Source organism: Manis pentadactyla, chromosome 2, assembly GCF_030020395.1.
Source record: "Manis pentadactyla isolate mManPen7 chromosome 2, mManPen7.hap1, whole genome shotgun sequence".
NCBI lineage: Eukaryota > Metazoa > Chordata > Mammalia > Pholidota > Manidae > Manis > Manis pentadactyla.
In genome coordinates, this window is record NC_080020.1 from 158,821,296 (window position 1) to 158,840,010 (window position 18,715).

Consider the following 18,715-nt stretch of genomic DNA (forward strand, 5'->3'; position numbering starts at 1 on the left):
TCTCAAGTGTCTGGCTATGTGGATCTTGTGACAGACAAAATATCTGGTGAGGCTGCAAACCCCGGGAAGTCTCCATCACTACAAAGGAACAAGGAAGAAGTCAGTCTTTGGTAAGTGAGATGCTTCTAGATGCAACACAGAAACCATGCACTGCTCAACATGGACAAGACTTTTCTACTAGTTCTTAAGAGTCATGGGCAGCACCCTGTGCTAGGAGATAGAGGAGGCAGCTGTTCTAGTTCTTACTGCTGATCATTTGATGTCACTTTGCTTGGTTTCCTTTGTACTTCATAGGACTTTTAGAAGACAAATAAAAGGTAAAAGTGATTTTTAAAATATGAAATGTTTTACAAGGCCTAGCAGTCTTATATGTAGTCTTCAATAATCCTATCTTCTTTCCTGAGAAGTTAAGAAAACCTCTCCCATAGACTAAGAGAGAGAATGGAGTTCTTCCTCATGAAATATGTAAGCAAGGACAGATTCATATCCTGCTTGTTTTGGACAAGATCCCTGAACAAAAGGTCTTAAATCCTGGTGTCAATTAAGAAAGTGAGGGAAAGTTAAACTGGTACTAGCACAATAAGTGAAATGCCTTCCAAAAATCAGGACTAGATCAGGAAAAGGGAGTTCCTTGCAGTGTGGGAGTGTGCAGGGGGAGTGATGAGCTAGGGCCGTGAAAAGCATGTTATCCCTTGGCATGCTCTCTGTGCTTGTGGCATAGATGACCGTCACAGTGTCCTGCCTTCCCACCTCCATTAGGTCTGAAAATAAAGAGCACTGAGAGAGAGTGGTGGTTATTGAAGTCTCAGGACTTGAACTCTACCTATTTGACCTTTCTTTTGAATGCTGACCTTATTCCTCTCCATACGTGCTGTTTGCACTCACCTTGAAAACGTGTTTCTGTGATGGTTTGAGTAGACACGTAGTAGTGGATTCCAGATGTGGAGACTGGTGGTTGGGTACCTGCGGGCTGAATCTCCTGCAGTACCGTCATTTCTGGTCGAGGGGCAGAGGCCCTACTTCCTGTATTTGTCACAGAGCCATAGGATTGCCAGCAGGGGACAAGTTCTCCAGATCGCAGAGTCCCCGTTGTGCCTTGATTGTAATAATATATCTGGCTCCCTTGCTGGTAAGGATGTGACAGACTATGTCCCTGATTTAGCATCTGGGTTGGTATTCCCTGAACAAGCCTGCCAGGAAGTGATGGATACACAGGGACCATGTAGTTGGCATACGAAGTCTGAGCATAGTGAGTTGCCATACTCATGGCTCTGTTCTGGTTAGTGACAGTCATAGTGAAGTCTCCGACTGAAGTGGAGATCTGGCGCTGGCTGGTAACTGCAGACCACATAGTTGTGCTGGGATGTTGGTAAAGGTAGGCAGTACCCATGAGTGGCTGGAAAGAGGTGCCAGAGGCTGATGGCGGCAGCCATGTCGAACTGGCAGTGGGAGCAGAGACTCTGGAGAAATCGCAGCCTCTTCCTGTTAAGGAAGAAGCTGCATGGCTCACCACAGGAGCAGGGAACTGCAGAGAATGTGAAGTTCCAGGTAAAGATGGATTTTGGAAATTTTCTGTAGGGAAAAAAATCAGTGAGGTTGAAAATTCTCTGTCAGAGTAGCAGCATTACCTTAAAGTTGCTGCTATCAGGAAGACTGTAACATCAACTCACTAGACATAGCAAGAATCAGTGCCTTTCTGCTGGTTCTCAGTGCTGGAGCAGTTTGATATCCTTCAGTACTCACTGCCCATGCTCCCAGCTTGGTCAGATGTGCAGAAGACCCAGGAGAGGGGTTCCTAAAGGTTCTCTAGGCTAGAAGCAACCTTCTCCCTGCCCTTCTTCCCTATGAGCCTGCATTAGTATCTTCTCCTGTGCTATTTCCTAGAACTGAAGCATTTTAGAACTGGGAGGTCCCTCAAGAACTTCTAATACTCTTGTTTTACAAGTGAGGAGACTGAGGCTTAGAGAGGTCAGATGGGCTTGTTCGAGTTCTCCCATTATGTTAGTGTCATTACCAGGTTAAAGGACCCTAAGTATCCTGCCTTCCTTGCCAGGACTCTACTCTGAGCATTACACTGCCCAATACCAGAACAAATAAAACTTTTCATATGGGCCCCCCCCTTTTTTTTGGTCCATTGGAAAATAGCACATCTGCTTCCATTGTAATCCTCATGTCCATTTTACTTGTGCAGTTCACATGCTCTTACCCAGAGTTCACATATAGCTTAGTCCAGTTGGTAAATTTAAGCAGTCATTCTTACCCTCTTCAAGCCATGTTTCTGATCCTCCCTCAAAATGACTACCTGAGAGTGAGTTTCTCAAAAAGTGCTTTTTGAGAGAAAAAAGTTATTTAAACTCTGTGAGCTTTAGGTTATTCTTCTATAAAGTGGTTATAATAGTAACAATAATGACAGTAAAAATTCATACATGGATAAAAGTGATATTACATATGATTTATATAGAGTGAAATATAAGTTCTGGAAAGATAATGAGAAAAATTATGAAAAACATATCACAAAACTAAAAAAGAAATATGGAGATACTAATGGAAACTGGGGTATGTATGGAGCAAGCATTAAGCATAAGTTTACTATTAAATGGAGTTCTGTATCGTATGTGGAACACTATGAAAGTGAATATTGACTACTGTATGTTAGTGAGTACTACTGACCAAAAAACAGCCCACAGTAGAAGGTGATTTTGAATGAATTCCTAGACAGTACATTCAGACAGAGAAGATAATATCAGTAAAAAGTTGCATAAACAGCAGCAAAATGCAATAAATGTGTAAATACAGGTAGCTACAATTTTTGTAGAAAAATATTTCAGTAAAAACTGAGGCAAAGCAGAGAGCAAGATACTAAGTATAAAGGAATTCCATTATTGTGCTCTTTCATAGCTGTCTGAATATTAGCCAGCAAGTAACAGATATCAAGCCTAGTAGAAATATATATATTTCAATTAATATAATCACATAAGAGAAGAGAAAAGAGCACTTAACAAGTATCATGAAGGTTTTAATATTTATCTTAAAATCTACATCATAGTCTTCAACATCCAGGAAAATGTCCCCAAAGCCCAGAAAAACCATCATGGCTAGAATTAAATTTAATTTTTTTAATTTAGGAAAACCCAAAGGACTCCACAAAATTTTATTAGATAAATGTGGAATTAAAGTTGTGGGGCTTGATTTTTCCTTCTTAGAATAGCTAATATCTAAAAGCAGATAATGGGTGTTTATTAGTCTGCTCTCTGTATTAGGAAGAAAATAACTAAAGATAGAAAGCAGTCTTGACTTGGAACTTACTTATCACAAAAGCAGTTAGTCCTGATTCAAGTGAGGAGATAACATTTTTTAAAAAAGACTTAATTTTATTCTTAATAGGCAGAACATCTACAAGTTTAAAAATCAGAATGACATAAAATAGTGAAAATTCTGTTTCCTTCACTCTCCTAGATAACCATTTTAGTTTCTTGTTTATAGGAAGTATGATTTCTAAAACATACTTCTAAAATGTTTACATTCAAAACTGTAAGGTGTCATCTGTGGTTCACAGAGGCAACAGGAAAAAACGAACAAGCTCCTTGTTTCTGATGTGTGATTCCCTGTCTGGCCTTACTGTCCTTAGTCTACTCATGGAAGCATTTGCTTAAATCAACTGTGTTCTGCCCTGCTCTGAGCAGATTTCATTCTATGCTTCTGCTTTAATTTAAAATCTTTGATTCCTTCAACATTCCACTCAAACTGCTCCTTTTTGATGAGAGCTGCTCCATGCTTGCCTTCATTCTTATATTTTCTCTACCCTCTTGGTTCCTGTTGGCCTGTGCTGATGAAAACAATCTTCAACTTCCTTCCTTTTGAATAGCCTAGTACTCTCTATCCTCTCTCCTTACTTTCTCTTTTCACCTAGTTTAGATAGAACACTCCAAAATGTGTGGATAGTACTTTTTGAACATCATTAAATTAAAAATAGTTGATTTGAAACTTTAGTGGAGGGAGGCCACTACAGATGATACATCTCAACATATACTGCCAGTTTCCTACATCACCTTGTTTTCTCTGTTTCTGTTGAAGCTCTTTCAAGATACCTCTGATTTCATTTTCTACATTGGTGCCCTTTAAAACTCAATATTGGAAAATAAAGGGTCCAGAGAGAAGTAATCTGCCTTCCTAATGTAACAGATGAGCAAAAAACAGATTTTCTTGGAGAGTCAATGACTTTTCCAAAGTCACACAGCTAGTAAATGTCAAAGTCAAAACTGAAATTAGGTCTCCAGATTTCTAGTTTGACACTTGCCCCCATTATTTCATGCTATTTTAAATCTGTACTACATTTAGGGGCAAAAAAAATGTAATGAAAATCTTTAAAAAGTTCCTTTCCTTACCAGACATGGTCAGAGAAGAAGAGGAAACAACAACTGTAGATATAAGAGATGAGGATAATATAGTAGATGATATCTCAGTGACTGAAGCCAAAGAGCACGTGTGTCCAGGATGAAGATCACTGGTCACTGGTCCCTTGAGATGATCCAGGTTTGTTTATAAGCAGCTCCATGGAAACCCCAAGATTCCAGCAGGTGTGGTAGGTTGGTGGGAGAACGATGTCACAAGCAGGCAGTGTGAGGTAGCCAATATGGAGGTCAGCTTCCCAACTAGAAGGCAGGATTTGATGGAGGGAGTAGTAGCAGAGCTAAAACAACACCTAAATGGCTGAGTGTGTGAAGGTGGAATCCTACAAGACAGGTGTGATAGCCTCACTTCCCCCCAGGATCTTATGTAGGAGAAATCATCTCAACATTTCTTATACATGTTCATTACTATAAAATACTAATTATTTATAATATATTTTATAACATATATGACACATTTTAAATTATATGTACTGTTCATTCATATCCTTAGGAAGGAGCAACATTTAGGTTGAGCAGTTACACTTGTTCTGAAATCATATCAGTTGATGTGTTTAATGCACTTGCCCTTTTTTCGGAGCACAGGAAGGGATTAAGGAGCTCTTTCTGTAACTTGGTTCAAGAATTGGATGAATTTGTTGAGTGCACCTTGTGAGGAAAGATGTGTTCCAAGGATCTTTCCTTTTAGTTTCTTCTCCTTGAATCTGATCTTCCTTGGGCTGCGCTGGGGTAAGCCAGGTTGCACTTGCACCTCTATTCTGCTTTCCTTTTTTTCCTCGTTGTAGGCATTGTTTCTGGGACAAGCCTTGATCCGGCATTCTCACGCTCATGGATGTTACTTTCTGTCAGCTTCCAGCAGCAGGGGTGCTGTTTTTAAGTGCCTGATCCTTCCCAATTTGAGCTCTGCTCATTAGATGCAAACACCAGAGAGCTAGAAGACATCACTGATTGCAAACCTTTCCTCTTCCAGCCTTTGGTTGCAGTTCTTTTGACCATAATTTGTTATCTCTGGCTTCTTAGGCTGCACAGGTATCCTGCCATCCCACTCTTTTATACACGAGAGACATTGCTGATATTTTCCCTTTCCCTTCTCACATAGTATAACCAGTATTGCATTTAGAGTAGCCTCCTCCCCCCTTGCAAACAGGTAGGGTCTTGGAACCCTAGGATTCTCTGCCTGCCATGTTTAGGCACAATGCAGGCAAGCTGAGGAGGAGAATAGTTAGAGAAAGAGGCCATTCCTGGAGGACAGGGAACAGGCAAGGTGAACAGATATAGGAAGAGAGACTCGTGTGGATTTTTCAGTTTCTGTGAGAATCAAGTTGACACATTTTTATCCTCATATTAACAGGACAGTTCAATATATATTACATATATTTTAGGTAGCTAGGAGGGTCGCAGCAAGATACCCTTTCAGTTGCTGCTGTTTATTTTTTGCCTCTGCTTCCACAGAAAGCATTTTCTGTCAGTGTCACAGAGTACTTTTTTCAAATGATCTTTACATAAAGGTATGGACCTCTCATGTAATGCCTCCTCTTGTTTTTAAACAATTATTTTAAAGATTCACTGAGCATTAAATCCTAAGTAAACACCAAATACAAAGTTTGAGTCCCCATTCAGAGTCATTTATCTACAGGCAAGTATATCTCTCGGCTCTAGAGCAATCGTTCCCAAAATGTGGTTCCCACACCAGTATTAGCATCTCCTGAGGATTTATTGGAAGTGAACATCCTCAGACCCCACCCTCTGCCTACTGCATCAGACGTGCTGGGGGTGGAGTCCACCATTCTGTTTTAAAAAGCCTTTCAGCTAACTGTCATATATATGCTAATATTTGAGAATTTGAGCACCACTGATCTTGCCTGTTAGAATCAGAATGAAGACTCAGATCTCATCTGAGTAGCATAGGCACGTTTTTGAAACTAGATTGTACTCCTGGAGTAGTGCAAGCTCCACAGTGGAGGATGGGAAGCCGAGTAGCGAGAGCTATGAGAGTAACATATCCAGGGGATAGAGCATCTGTTCAAGAGGAGCCACAAGTGGAAGCAAAGGTTGACCTAGCTGGGCACATTGGGTGTTTGAGTACAGAGGTCATTAGGGATCAGCAAAGCAGGGTTGGTAACAAATGACTGGGATGCATAAGCTGAAATCAGGTGCCTGGACATATGGGCAAGAGAAAGACAGTGCTCAACCTTGGAGGAAACAGGATCCTAGAGATGTATCAAAGCAGGAAAAACTCAGAATTCCAGGGAACAAAACAGGAATCAGTTACAGGATTTTGTTATAGGAACAATGCTGAGGCCATGTCACTGCAGGAGTGCGCTTGGTCTGAGTGAAATTAAAACTTAGTTCCAGTGATAGATGACCTGAATGCACTCAGAGTTGTTACACTCTTCTGAATTAAAGGCAGTGAAAGGTTCTGTAATATGGGATTTGGCAAACAGGAACTTCATGCTTGGCCAGGTGGCTTCAGAAGCTATAGAGATGCAGATATGGGGACCTTGACAAGGACCTAGACAAGATTGCCACAAAACCTTAGCTTCTTTAGTTAAATAACCAATTACTAACACCGTGTGGCTATCATGGCCCTATAGAGCACAGTGAATCTGTTTCTTTTTGCTTCTCTTCACTATTTGATTATCTGTAATGCTTAATAGCTTCATCGAATGAAAGATCCTGCTTTTAATTCTTCATTAAGCAAGGGCATAGATAATGTCCTTTTAATATTCTGGCTTCCATACTTATACATGTTACCTTGGAGATGTGACATCAGAACTAAATCCCAGGTGTGGTTTGACCAGTAAAGCTTAGATTCAAACAATAGCATTCCTTGTTTTGGACATTTCTATGATTTGTTTCTCTTTGGTGGTCCTGTTACATTACTGAGCAATATTAGTTATCTATCAACCAAAATTCCCAAATTTAATTCAAATGTATTGATTGCTCATAAAATGCAAATTTTACACATTGAGATGCTATGTTTTCTCCCCTTTCTCAGTGTGATGACATGGTTCACTTTGTAGTGCAGATCTGTAATATCTGCACTCAAGTTATTGATAAAAATGTGGCATGAAGTGCAATGAAAATTTAACCACAGTTACACTTATACCAATCAAGCTTCTGATTTCAGGTTTCTCCTTACTGCATGGTACAATATGTCAAAGCAACCACAGCATCACTACAAGTATTTATTAAAAAAAAAAGTTAATCAGAATGTTTGACTAATGGACTGCTTTAATCTGTATGTGTCACATTCACAATCCCTCTTTGACATAGTTTTAATATCCTTGCTTTATAAATACTCATGATACTTCTCAACATCTCTCAGAGTTCAATACAAATTATAGTATAAAATCTAATTATGAAAAAGGATAGTCCTGGAATAAAGTACAAGATTGGTAGGGCTCTTTAACATTTCAACACGAAAAATAAGTAGAGTCAAAATAATTCCTGACTTTTAGAAGACAATGAACAATCTTTATATTAGCTAGCTCCAGAATAACCAAAATTTCAAAATGTCCATGGAGGTGTGATATATTTCTTCCCTTGCACACTAGGAGAACACCATGTGTGCTACGCGATTCATTGGATGGCAGCTATTCTTAGGACAACAATTCAAAATTATAACTTTTTTTATATTGAGGGAGAAGGGGGACTGTTGGGGCAATCAGTTTGCACTGCAAAGCCCTTGAATGAACCAAAAATGGTGGTGAATGTGACCTGCATAGACAAGTTTGCAAAGCTCAGACAATAATTTAGCCTGAATGATGACTAACAGAAGCCTTTTGTCCTCCTTAGTTAGACCAGGCTTTCAGCACAGACATGACTGATTTGGGGGCTTACAAGATCAATAATTCAATAGTTGATTCCCAAGTCCTCTGTTGAAATATCGCTGTCTCTTTTTCAAGATGCTGTTTTCTCTGAAAACCTACTTGATTCTTCACACAACATCAAGCCTGAATTTTTCTATTAAGGATTTTTCCAAGCCTCCTCAAACAAACTTGTTTTTGTTAGTTTGTTTTTGCTTAATAGATTTCCAAAGCTGGGTGTAAACTTCTTCTAACATATGTAATAGTATTTTTAAAAGTTCTTTGAAAGTTTTCATATTCAGAGGGTGTGGCGTTTCTTCTATACTACCTGCTTTGCTAGCAGTTCACTTAACTATTTCATGGTTATACTTGAGGCAATTGGTGGCCAAATTTGGCAGTTTTAATAATGAAGAACATTATCAATTCAGGGCTCTTTTTTGCTTATAAGACACAGAAATAAACAGAAGCCAGCTGATGCCAACTTTGGTCAAGATTCTTCAGGTACCGCCTCCAGTAAATCATCTTGAGCAGGGTTGGCAAGGTGGATGGCATATATGGGTGATGTTGGACAGACTGAGCGAATGGGAAGGGTGAACAAAATCCTTATAATTTGGGCGCACACTATAAAATGTTCTGCTACAATCTACTGAATAATTCTTAAAAGTCACAATGCCAAGAAATTACCTTTAATTTTTGAACTCTTAGTCAATTCATTGCACTTGGTGATGAAACACATTCAGATAAAACATAATCCAGGTTATAAATGTTAACAGGAAAGTTACCTGAATCAGATAGCAATAACCCTGTGTTCCATTATGAAAAAAAACTTTCTTTGATTGCATTTTCTTTAATGACATTTTTATTTTTGTAGATAATTATTTTTTATTGAAGAGTAGTTGACACACAGTATTGCATTAGTTTCAGGTGTCCAACAGAGTGATTCAACATTTATATACATGATAATTCTAGTTACCAGCTATCACCATACCAAGTTGTTACAATATTTTGACTATATTCCTTATGCTATACATTACATTCCAGTTACTTATTTATTTTACAATTGGAAGTGTGTACCTTTTTTTTTTTTTTTTTTTTTGTGAGGGCATCTCTCATATTTATTGATCAAATGGTTGTTGACAACAATAAAATTCTGTATAGGGGAGTCAATGCTTAATGCACAATCATCAATCCACCCCAAGCCTAATTTTCGTCAGTCTCCAATCTTCTGAAGCATAACAAACAAGTTCTTACATGAAGAACAAATTCTTATACAGTGAATAAGTTACATAGTGAACAGTACAAGGGCAGTCATCACAGAAACTTTCGGTTTTGCTCATGCATTATGAACTATAAACAGTCAGTTCAAATATGAATATTCATTTGATTTATTTATTTATTTATTTATTAATTGAAGGGTTCTTGACACACAGTATTACATTAGTTTCAGGTGTACAACACAGTGATTCAACATTTATATACATGATAATTCTAGGTACCAGCTATCACCGTACCAAGTTGTTATAATATTTTGACTATATTCCTTATGCTATACATTACATCCCAGTTACTTATTTATTTTACAATTGGAAGTGTGTTTATATATATATATATATATATATATATATTTTTTTTTTTTTTTGTGAGGGCATCTCTCATATTTATTGATCAAATGGTTGTTAACAACAATAAATTTCTGTATAGGGAGGTCAATACTCAATGCACAATCATTAATCCACCCCAAGCCTAATTTTCGTCAGTCTCCAATCTTCTGATGCATAACGAACAAGTTCTTACATGGAGAACAAATTCTTACATTGTGAATAAGTTACATGGTGAACATTACAAGGGCAGTCATCACAGAAGCTTTCGGTTTTGTTCATGCATTATGAACTATAAACACTTCAAATATGATTATTCATTTGATTTTTAAACTAGATTTATATGTGGATACCACATTTCTCTCTTTATTATTATTATTTTTAATAAAATGCTGAAGTGGTAGGTAGATATAAGATAAAGGTAGAAAACATAGTTTAGTGTTGTAACAGAGCAAATGTAGATGATCAGGTATGTGCCTGTAGACTATGTGTTAATCCAAGCTAGACAAGGGCAATAAAACATCCACGTATGCAGAAGATTTCTCTCAGAACAGGGGGGGTGAGGTTCTAAGCCTCACCTCTGTTGATCCCCAATTTCTCACCTGATGACCCCCCTGCGACTGTGCCTGTCTTAGGTTGTTCCTCCCTTGAGGAATCTTACCCGTCTCTGGCTAACCAGTCATCTTCCGGAGCCATACAGGGAAATGTAAAGTTGGTAAGTGAGAGAGAAGCCTTATTGTTTGAAAAGGATAGCTTTTTACTTCTTTGCAGATTTATGCCCTGTGGCTTCTATGCCCAGCATTTGTCTTGAGGTATCTTTAACACGTGGAAGAATTATGATACTCAGTAAATTCGATATGAGGCATGAATTCTATTTAAGGGTTGTAATTAGGAAGGAAGAAGAAAAGCTATAGAAGTAGCAGGCGGAAGAAAACATGGGAAGATTGATTATTTCTTTGACATATCTTCTTGTAGAGTAAGTTCAGCATGTATAGGTTTTAAACTACTAATTAAATTGCACACACACATTAACATAATAGGAGTATAGTTACATAACCAAAGCATACCTGTAATTACCATCCATCTCCAGTGAAACCAAGAAAACCACTTAGGCACCTTAGGCATTTGTGAAAACTTATCTATGATATGGTGGATATTGTCCAACTGAACTTAACAGTCTGAGAGAAATCAGACAAATTAAAACAACCCATTCCTAGGGACTGTTCACATCCCATATGTTCTTTTAAGAGTAAATAGTCTGTGGTTGTAAGATTTTGGAGCGTTACAATTTGCACTTCTTCTAATTCTTGGTTGAGTTCCAACGGTATAGATCCAGTCAAATTTGTTGTTTTACTGTATGCACAGGCCAGCTTAGATATCTCCTTCTGTATTCCCATGGCAAATCCAGGAACTGGTGGGACGAGTGCGTCTACAGCTATAGCAGTGCGTGGATCTTTGTTGGGGTTTTTTGATGATGATCTTCTGGCATGAGTCTTCCCGAGAGTGCTGATGTTGGAAGTTCTTTTTCATATCGTATCTTAGTTCATTTTCTGGGTAGCCAAATTAGGCTTTGATCCTCTGTATAAACACAAACAGACCCTTTACCTACACTTTTATATGCCCTTTATACCCTGTGTAGAACTCATTGGAGGTCACCACACAGGAACTGCCTTTTTTTTTTTTTTTTTATCATTAATCTACACTTACATGATGAATACTATGTTTACTAGGCTCTCCCCTATACCAGGTCCCCCCTATAAACCCCTTTACAGTCACTGTCCATCAGCATAGCAAAATGTTGTAGAATCACTATTTGCCTTCTCTGTGTTGTACAGCCTTCCCCTTTCTCCCACCCCTCCCATGCATGCTATTCTTAATACCCCCCTTCTTCTTCCCCCACCATCCCTCCCTACCCACCTATCCTCCCCAGTCCCTTTCCCTTTGGTACCTGTTAGTCCATTCTTGAGTTCTGTGATTCTGCTGCTGTTTTGTTCCTTCAGTTTTTCCTTTGTTCTTATATTCTACAGATGAGTGAAATCATTTGGTATTTCTCTTTCTTCGCTTGGCTTGTTTCACTGAGCATAATACCCTCCAGCTCCATCCATGTTGCTGCAAATGGTTGGATTTGCCCTTTTCTTATGGCTGAGTAGTATTCCATTGTTTATATGTACCACATCTTCTTTATCCATTCATCTATTGATGGACATTTAGGTTGCTTCCAATTCTTGGCTATTGTAAATAGTGCTGCGATAAACATAGGGGTGGGGTGCATTGGTCTTTCTCAAACTTGATTGCTGCATTCTTAGGGTAAATTCCTAGGAGTGCAATTCCTGGGTCAAATGGTAAGTCTGTTTTGAGCATTTTGATGTACCTCCATAGTGCTTTCCACAATGGTTGAACTAACTTACATTCCCACCAGCAGTGTAGGAGGGTTCCCCTTTCTCCACAGCCTCGCCAACATTTGTTGTTGTTTGTGTTTTGGATGGCAGCCATCCTTACTGGTGTGAGGTGATACCTCATTGTAGTTTTAATTTGCATTTCTCTGATAATTAGCGATGTGGAGCATCTTTTCATGTGTCTGTTGGACATCTGTATTTCTGTTTTGGAGAACTGTCTGTTCAGTTCCTCTGCCCATTTTTTTAATTGGGTTATTTGTTTTTTGTTTGTTGATATTGAGGCGTGTGAGCTCTTTATATATTCGGGACGTCAAGCCTTTATCGGATGTGTCATTTTCAAATATATTCTCCCATACTGTAGGGTTCTTTTTTGTTCTATTGATGGTGTCTTTTGCTGTACAGAAGCTTTTCAGCTTAATATTCCCACTTGTTCATTTTTGCTGTTGTTTTCCTTGCCCGGGGAGATATGTTCAAGGAGAGGTCACTTACATTTATGTCTAAGAGGTTTTTGCTTATGTTTTCTTCCAAGAGTTTAATGGTTTCATGACTTACATTCAGGTCTTTGATCCATTTTGAGTTTACTTTTGTATATGGGGTTAGACAATGGTCCAGTTTCATTCTCCTACATGTAGCTGTCCAGTTTTGCCATCTCCATCTGTTGAAGAGACTGTCATTTCGCCATTGTATGTCCATGGCTCCTTTATCAAATATTAATTGACCATATATGTCTGGGTTAATGTCTGGATTCTCTAGTCTGTTCCATTTGTCTGTGGCTCTCTTCTTGTGCCAGTACCAAATTGTCTTGATTACTATGGTTTTATAGTAGAGCTTGAAGTTGGGGAGTGAGATCCCCCCTACTTTATTCTTCTTTCTCAGGATTGCTTTGGCTATTCGGGGTCTTTGGTGTTTCCATGTGAATTTTTGAATTATTTGTTCCAGTTCATTGAAGAATGTTGCTGGTAGTTTCATAGGGATTGCATCAAGTCTGTATATTGCTTTGGGCAGGATGGCCATTTTGATGATATTAATTCTTCCTAGACACGATCATGGGATGAGTTTCCATCTGTTAGTGTCCCCTTTAATTTCTCTTAAGAGTGACTTGTAGTTTTCAGAGTATAAGTCTCTCACTTCTTTGGTTAGGTTTATTCCTAGGTATTTTTTTTTTTTTATGCAATTGTGAATGGAGTTATTTTCCTGATTTCTCTCTCTGTTGGTTCATTGTTAGTGTATAGGAAAGCCACAGATTTCTGTGTGTTGATTTTGTATCCTGCAACTTTGCTGTATTCCGATATCAGTTCTAGTAGTTTTGGGGTGGAGTCTTTAGGGTTTTTTATGTACAGCATCATGTCCTCTGCAAATAGTGACAGTTTAACTTCTTCTTACCAGTCTGTATCCCTTGTATTTTTTTGTTTTGTCTGATTGCTGTGGCTAGGACCTCCAGTACTACGTTAAATAACAGTGGAGAGAGTGGGCATCCCTGTCTAGTTCCCGATCTCAGAGGAAGTGCTTTCAGCTTCTCACTGTTCAATATAATTTTGGCTATGGGTTTATCATAGATGGCCTTTATTATGTTGAGGTGCTTGCCCACTATTCCCATTTTGCTGAGAGTTTTTATCATGAATGGATGTTGAACTTTTTCAAATGCTTTTTCAGCATTTATGGAGATGATCATGTGGTTTTTGTCTTTCTTTTTGTTGATGTGGTGGATGATGTTGATGGACTTTCAAATGTTGTACCATCCTTGCATCCCTGGGATGAATCCCACTTGGTCATGTTGTATGATTCTTTTGATGTATTTTTGAATTCGGTTTCTAATGTTTTGTTGAGTATTTTTGCATCTACGTTCATCAGGGATATTGGTCTGTAGTTTTCTTTTTTGTTGGGGTCTTTGCCTGGTTTTGGTATTAGGGTGATGTTAGCTTCATAGAATGAGTTTGGGAGTATCCCCTCCTCCTCTATTTTTTGGAAAACTTTAAGGAGAATGGGTATTATGTCTTCCCTGTATGTCTGATAAAATTCCGAGGTAAATCCATCTGGCCCGGGGGTTTTGTTCTTTGGTAGTTTTTTGATTACCGCTTCAATTTCGTTGCTGATAATTGGTCTGTTTAGATTTTCTGTTTCTTTCTGGGTCAGTCTTGGAAGGTTGTATTTTTCTAGGAAGTTGTGCATTTCTCCTAGGTTTCCCAGCTTGTTAGCATATAGGTTTTCATAGTATTCTCCAATAATTCTTTGTATTTCTGTGGGGTCCGTCGTGATTTTTCCTTTCTCGTTTCTGATACTGTTGATTTGTGTTGACTCTCTTTTCCTCATAATAAGTCTGGCTAGAGACTTATCTATTTTGTTTATTTTCTCGAAGAACCAGCTCTTGGTTTCATTGATTTTTGCTATTGTTTTTATTCTTCTCAATTTTATTTATTTCTTCTCTGATGTTTATTTTGTCCCTCCTTCTGCTGACCTTAGGCCTCATTTGTTCTTCTTTTTCCAATTTCGATAGTTGTGACATTAGACCGTTCATTTGGGATTGCTCTTCCTTTTTTAAATATGCTTGGATTGCTATATACTTTCCTCTTAAGACTGCTTTTGTTGTGTCCCACAGAAGTTGGGACTTAGTGTTGTTGTTGTCATTTGTTTCCATATATTGCTGGATCTCCATTTTGATTTGGTCATTGATCCATTGATTATTGAGGAGCGTGTTGTTAAGCCTCCATGTGTTTGTGAACCTTTTTGCTTTCTTTGTACATCTTTGTACCGTTTATTTCTAGTTTTATGCCTTTGTGGTCTGAAAAGTTGGTTGGTAGGGTTTCAATCTTTAGAATTTACTGAGGCTCTTTTTGTGGCCTTGTATGTGGTCTATTCTGGAGAATGTTCCATGTGCACTTGAGAAGAATGTGTATCATGTTGCTTTTGGATGTAGAGTTCTGTAGATGTCTATTAGGTCCATCTACTCTACTGTGTTGTTCAGTGCTTCCGTGTCCTTACTTATTTTCTGCCCGGTGAATCTATCTTTCGGGGTGAATGGTGTGTTGAAGTCTCCTAGAATGAATGCATTGCAGTCTATTTCCCCCTTTAGTTCTGTTAGTATTTGTTTCCCATATGCTGGTGCTCCTGTGTTGGGTTCATATATATTTAGAAAGGGTATATCCTCTTGTTGGACTGAGCCCTTTATCATTATGTAGTGTCCTTCTTTATCTCTTGTTACTTTCTTTGTTTTGAAGTCTATTTTGTCTGATATTAGTACTGCAACCCCTGCTTTCTTCTCGCTGTTTTTGCCTGAAATATGTTTTTCCATCCCTTGACTTTTAGTCTGTTCATGTCTTTGGGTTTGAGGTGAGTTTCCTGTAAGCAGCATATAGATGGGTCTTGCTTTTTTATCCATTCTATTACACTGTGTCTTTTGATTGGTGCATTTTAATGACATTTTTATCAATTCAGATAGAATTTAACTTAAAGTATAATTTCAAGTGATAGTAAAACAGAATGATTTTGAAAAAAAAAACAGCTGAGTACTCTATGCTGCTTTACTTTGATGTGAAAGTAGTCATAGGCTCTTTATTATTGTTTTAGTGGCATTTGTAATTAAATGAATGGCTATCAGTTCAGATCCCCAGAAAACCAACTAGTATCAATATATAGTAGCACCTTTCAAAATGGAAAACTTGACCAAGAACCTTTACACCTTTTGTAATGTAAAACCTGACTAGTAAAGGATGACATACATTTTTATAATTGTATTTTGCTTTAAAAATAGAACTAGGCAAATAAAATCAGGTAATGTCCATACTGAATCAGAGAATAGATGAGTTATAGCATCACGGCCTTAAGGAAGTCAAGTGAGAGTGGTTGAGGTGATGTGTGTATGGTTATCTCCTTTGTTAAAAAAATGCGTGAGCATTCTGCTTCCTTCAGGCAGTAATTAATTTCCACACAGTTCTGTCTCTCCTAAAAGACTGTACAACCTTTAATTTTCAATGGATACTTACTTTTTTAAATCATATTGCTATATAATTTCGAGTTATATCATTTGTCTCTAAATAATTGTGAAACAAGTTAGCGCATAAGCCTCATCTCCCAAGTCTTTTATACACCGTGGGTAGGGCCCCCCTACCAGATGGTAGAACACACAGAAGGCACTTGGTAGATACCTAAGGTTTCTTACTGAATTGTCCTGATCTATGCTTGGAGAATTTCTAATGTAGAGATAAAGCACTCAACATTATGTGGGCTGTGGTATAGCAACCACAAAATAATATATTTATTTTTCCAACATTTTTCTTTTATTGATAAAAACTACACAAAAGCGAATTGATAATTAATTTAAAAGGCAACGTTACACATTATCTTGTGTTTAGAAATTTGTCAGCTTGGCAGTTTCATTCATTGACCACATGGCCATTGTTCTTCATATAGGCCTCGTCTATGTGAGAATATTTCCGCAGGTCTTTCCAATTGGAGGTCTTCACAGGTCTCTTTTCAGACTTCCTACACAATGAAAGCTCACAGAGAGGAATGCCAGGGGGAAAACACAACTCCTCACCCTGCATCTTGAAGGATCATCTCCCAGAATCTTAATGGATTTTCATTCCAGTAGTTTTCGCAGACTTTGTGGTCAGTTGCTGTTTCACTGCGGTCTGTGTTAAAGCACATTCTGTTTTGGTACAACGTAAGTACTAACGCCCGTGTTCAGCATTGGAACAGAATCACGCGACCAGGAAAAAAATAAAAATAAAAGTAATACAAAGCAAACAAGAACAAACAGCATTTTTAAAAGGAAAAGTGAAATAAAGCAATTGAAATAAAGTGCCAGAATGCCACACGCCTAACAAGGAAAACTGGATTGTCTCCCCGACTTCCCACCCACCCTAGGCTTTTTTCCTGCCCTGTGGTTCTCCAGCCCAGGAACCATGCAGTGTAGAAAAAGTAAATATACAAACAAACCTCTATGTAGCTGGGGTGAAATCTACTTTTGTAAGAACTTGACACTTGTACTATTTACATCCAGGAGCGTTTTTGGGTGTTTTAAGGTTGAGAGCAGAGAAAGTCTGTAGTTCTCTCAGCTATGGTGCAGGCATTCTGCTGCCCTCTTGTAAGCAGTTTTGGGTTCCTTTCCTCCAAGTTAGAAGCGTTTACGCAGGAATACGGGCCGGCGAGGATGAAGACGCACCCTGCTTCCAGGGCAGGGTGCTTCAGGCCCGGCTCCCGCGAGCTATGCCCGCACATCAGTTTGTGAGTCGTTCCAGGTAGATGGCGGGCGCCGCCGACCTGGCAATGGTGGCGATGAAGCTGCGGTCACGCCCAGCTCCATGCTGGGGCCCCGTCCTGCTCCGGAGACGCGGCCTCGTAGCCCTGGCTGACGCGGAGCGGCCGGTGCGCCTGGCAGTACCCGATCACCGGCTGCTCATAGCTCTGTGGTAGGGCAAGGGCTTCACGCTGTGCAGGGGCTGCGCGGGAGAGAGACAGACACGAGTTTAGGTGCTTTGCAAGGATGCGGAGTCCACGGTCACGGGGCTGCGGGCTGCGCTCTTATGCTGCTTTCGCTCATCCACTGCTCATTCAACTCTAAATACATTTTGCAGAAAATTAGCGTTGTTAGTATTTAGCTCGCTATTTTGTCCAGATATATAATATCCATTTATATGATTTTATATACAAAGTATGTGTGCATATATATATATATATAAACATATATATTTAGAGGTGTGTATATGTATTAGAAATATAGAAGTATATGTGTATATATAAAATGCTTTATATTAGACAGCATAGTAATATAGTAATATATTATGTATAATACAGTATACATATACTATATTATAACATATAGTATAGTACATATGTACTATATTACATATATTACTTTACACACACACACACTTTGTATATATAAAGATGGTTCCATAGTTGTCCTGTTATCCATCCATCCATCTAATCTACTGTCATAACAGGAAGTTAGAGATAACCTAAATTCCCCTCAAAAGGGGATTCTAAAATACACTATGTACATTCATATGTTTGAATGTAGAATACAAAGGTTGGAGAGTATCAGTCTGTTTGTAACATGGCGAGCTATGATATTAAGTGAAAAAAGTTGAAAAGATTATATAGTATGATCCATTTTGTGTAAATACAGGTGTAAACATACAGAGATTTTTTACTTTTAAATATACCTACAATTGAAATCTTTTTTATGGGCCTATATGACTTTTATTTAAAATTTAAAATAATAACCACAATTTCCCATACATTATTTTTAGCAATTCTGTGAATTCCAGACAAAAGAACTTTAGAATCATGAAAGGATACATCTTTTTATTCATGATGTGTAATGTTATTGACTTCGAGCAAACAAGTCAAACATGTATCAATGTTAATAGACCTGAATAATGGTCTATAAAAATTGCTTTACTAGGAAAAGCTGAAAATATTAATATTGTGGTAATCTTGATTCTGTGTGGCTTTTTATTAAACCAAAAATTTCTGACACAGCAAAATGTGTCTCAGCTTAG

At 38.3% G+C, this 18,715-nt stretch overlaps 1 pseudogene; it reads left to right on the forward strand.

The window, feature by feature from the left end:
- Positions 1-54: 54 nt before the first annotated feature.
- Positions 55-18,715, forward strand: part of LOC130682548 (interleukin-1 alpha-like) — a 58,567-nt pseudogene continuing 39,906 nt past the window's right edge.